Here is a 4,226-nt window from a genome sequence, read left to right as displayed (position 1 = left end):
TGCTTGGGACAGTGGAGGGACAGCAAAAGAGAGGGAGACCCTCAAGTTAGGTGGCTTGCCACAATGACTGAAGTAATGGGCTTGAGTGTGTCAGAGATTTCAAAGATGGCACAGGATAGGACAGGGTTCAAGATCTGTTATTCAGAGAGTCAGAGAGTTCTCTCTACAAGTCACACAGCCCCTAGAGACAAACAATCGGATCCTTGGTCAAAATGTTGAATAATGGTAATCAGCATTCTTTCGGTTGAATGGTAACGGAGGTAGTGGTTTATGAAGGTAATTAAACATGCAATGCTCCTCTGGAGGGAGATGGATGGGTACAGTGACTAACAGTGGGCTAAAAACAGTAGAGACTGTGGGGATGGCACAAGCTCCTTCTCTTGTACGAGTGGCTGCTATGAATTGGAGCTGAATTACAGTCACCTAACATATTGTGATGGGAAAGTCTGCTGTTAGGGACCTCTCCAAAGTACTGAAGAGCAATGGTATCACTCTGGAGACTAAGGTGCGTCTGATACAGGCCATGGTCTTTGCAATCACTTGTTATGGATCAGAGTGTTGGACAATGACTAGGGAGGATAGAAGGAGAATTGAAGCCTTTGAGCTGTGGTGCTGGAGAAGAGTATTGAATGTACCATGGACTGCCAAGAAAACAAACAGATTCATCCTGGAGAGGGTTAAATCGGGCTGCTCCTTGGGGTCTGACATATTCTGGACATGCTGTAAGGAGGGACAGGTCCTTGGAGAGGGACATCATGCTTGGGAGGGTGGAGGGACAGCACAGGAGGGGAAGACCCTCTATGAGGTGGATTGATTCAGTGACTGGGGTAATCGGGATGGCTGTGTTGGAGACAGTGTGATTGGCACAGGACAGAGCTGGGCTTAGGGCTGTTGTACATAGGGTTACTATGAGTCGCAAATGACTCGACGGCACATAACAACAACAACAAAATGCAGAGGTCACCCGCAAGCATTTATGAACTCAGGTGCTATTCAGCAGACCAGGATGTGGAATAGAAGCTCAAAAACCAACAGAAACCACTCTTTTCAATTCTGAATGTTGGAAGAATGAATTGAACACGATGCAGTATCCTTCCAGGCCAAACGAACACCATGTGTGTGGGCTACTTTTGGCTTGTGGTCCATCGCTTCTGATTAGGAACCTGGCGAATTCTCCAGCTTCTTTTCCCTCCTCCAGACCCCGCTGGACTGGAGTCAGAAAACCATTCCGATGGGGGAGGCGGGAGGAGAGGAAATGTGTGTGAGAATGCGGGACCAGTGGGCGAGGACATGCTGCTCGCTCTCCCAGGCAGAACACAAAAGAATCCACCTCCAGGGACGCTGACGAGGCCATCATGGTGTGTCACTGACATCGGAATTACATCAAATTATCGCCACATGAGTGCCTTCCACTGTTGTTATTTGTGTTCCAAAATGTCCCAGTGAATTCTAAAGGAAGCATGATGTTCTCTTCAAGAGAAAAACCTAATGTTCTGTCTTTGGTTAGAACTCACTCAAGACATCTGAATGGGGCCCCTCCCTCTTCCTCCTTGGGGGCAGGAGGGAATGGGCGAACGCTTTGGAGCAGCTCACAGAAACGTGTCTTCCTTCTGATTTTGTCACCTCTTTGTTTTCTCTTCCCAACAGCAATTGGCTGGTGGGTTTCAGCTGAGAACCTGTGGGGAGATGCAGGTTCTGCCCTGGGGTGGAAGTGGTTTAGATCAACGGTCACGAACACCAGGTGGGACCATGGTCATCCCTACCCTACCTTCCCTTGGCTCACAGGCAAATGACCACTCGTTATTGTTGCTGTGTACCTTGGGGTTGGAAATGACCCTCCAGCAGGTTTTCAGAGGCAGTTAATCATTCAGGAGGAGAAGGCCCATCCTTCCTCTGTGGAGCAGCTGGTGGATTCGAACCCGTGTGCCTTTGGGATTGCGGCACACTTCCTTATCACTAGACCACCAGAACTCTAATGCTGGTGCCAAGATACGTAAAATGTCACAGTGGTTATCTGGCAGCATGGAGTCAAGTATCAACTCACAGCATTGCTACGCAACAGAGCAGGATTGTACGTGGAGTTTTCTAGACTGCAAGATGCGACCAGTCTTTGGAGAGGAAGATCATGCTTGGGAGGGTTGGAGGGACAGCGTAGGAGGGGAAGATCCTTGATGAGACGGATTGACTCGGTGACTTGGACAATGGGATGGGAGTGTCGGAGACAGTGCGATTGGCACAGGACAGAGCAGGGTTTAGGGCTGTTGTACACAGGGTTGCTATGAGTCACAGGCAACTCGACAGCACATAACAACAACAACAATTCTTAGAAGAGTAGATCGAATCTTTCTGCAGAGATGTTTGGGTACATTCCAACTCTCAATGCTCTGTGCTCAGCAGACCACTTAAACCACTGTTTAAACCACTGTGTCACCAGGGCGCCACAGCATCAAATGGTACTTGCCCCTCCTCCCTCCCTCTCATTCTAACAATCTCCATCATCTTCATTCATCTACTTCTTTACTGTTCAAAAACTCCCAAGCATCCTCTATGTACGTTCCAGATACTGGATTAGGCAAAAATGATGGCTGCCCTTATTGGAGTCCACCAGATCATGAACTTCTAGGAAGTCTTAATTATAACAAATGTAAAACACATCGCTAAGGCTGTGGATCACATGGGAGGAGACCGGCCATCCTTCTCCCATGGTGCTGTTGCTGGATTTGAACCACCAGCAGAGGCACCATCTATGGGTTAACAGTGCAACTCCCTACGGACCCAAGCTCCTTCATCATTATCTAAATTACCCAACTTACTAGCACTCTCCTCAGCTGGGACATTTGACCCAAGAGCCTACAAGACAAGTATTCACCAAACATTCTCAATTCTCATTGCCATCAAGTTGACTCATAGTTGACCTTCCAATGAGTTGTTATGTGCTATTAAGATAACTATGGCCCACAGCGACTCTATGACCAATGGCTCTGAATCTTGCCCTATCCTGAGCCAACCTCACTGTCTCTAACCCACCTGTCCCCACTGCCACACTGCGCCAAGCTATCTCATCCAGGGTCTTCCTCTCCTGTGCTGACCCTCTAACCTTCCAAGCACAATGTCTTTTTTCCAGGACAAGTCCCTCCTGACAACATGCCCAGAGAATGTGAGATGGAACTTCAAAATCCTTGCCTCCAAAGAGCAACGTGGGGTCACCCTCTCCAGAACAGACCCATTAAGTCTCTTAGCAGCTTGTAGTGTGTTCAATCCTCTTCTCCAGCACCGCAACCCAAAGCCATCAATTCTTCTTCTATTATCTTTATTCATTGTCCACCTCCCAGATGCACAGCAGGCACTGAGAAGATAATGCCTGGATCAGGCACACCTCAGTCTCTAGACTTACATCGTTGCTCTTTAGATTCTTGCTAGTAGATGTTCCTAATGCAACTCATCTTTTGATTTCAAAATGATTAACAACCTCAATCTTTCTCTATCTATCTTTTGGCTCAGTGGTGAAGATTCTGGTTTTTCTGCAAGTCACATAGGGACTGGACTGGTAGAACAATTCCTTAGCCATCAGGCCACCAGAGCCATCAGGCTCTGTCCTGAGCTGTCAGAGCAATGAAATAAGCTGAGTATCGGATGCATCTTACTTGGATCCACAATTAACACGCTTGGAACCAGTCTTCAGGAAATAAGGAGACTCACTGCACTGGGAAAAGCTGCAGTTAGGGCCCTCTCCAAATTATTGAGGAGTAATGATGTCAGTTTGAGGACTAAGGTGCATATGATTCAGACCACAGTCTTTCTGATCATTTGCTATGCATCTGAGAACTGGCAAGGAATAAGGATTATTGAAGAAGAATTGATACCTTTGAGCTGTGGTGTAGGAGAAGAGCACTGAACATTCTACGGATGGCCAAAATAAGGAAAACATATGTCGTGGAGAGGGTGCAGCCAGAGTGTTCTTGGGAGGCAAGAATGATGAGGCTTTGCCTCACATACTTTGGGCATGTTGCTAGGAGGGGCTATTCTTTGGAGAAGGACATGATGCTGGGAAGGGTGGGGGGTCAGCAAAAGAGAGGAAGACCTTTGACCAGGTGGATTGACATGGTGACTGCTGCAATGGGCTCTTGTGTGTCAGGAAGTGTGAGGATGGCACAGGACAGAACAGGGTTCAGATCTGTTGTTCATAGGGTCGCTATGATTCATTCTCAGTTTGATGACACCAACAG

Source organism: Elephantulus edwardii, unplaced genomic scaffold, assembly GCF_000299155.1.
Source record: "Elephantulus edwardii isolate Elephantulus edwardi_28Jun2011 unplaced genomic scaffold, EleEdw1.0 scaffold00089, whole genome shotgun sequence".
In the NCBI taxonomy this organism is placed as follows: domain Eukaryota; kingdom Metazoa; phylum Chordata; class Mammalia; order Macroscelidea; family Macroscelididae; genus Elephantulus; species Elephantulus edwardii.
The sequence above is the reverse complement of the archived record's forward strand: the minus strand, read 5'-3'. Positions refer to the sequence as shown.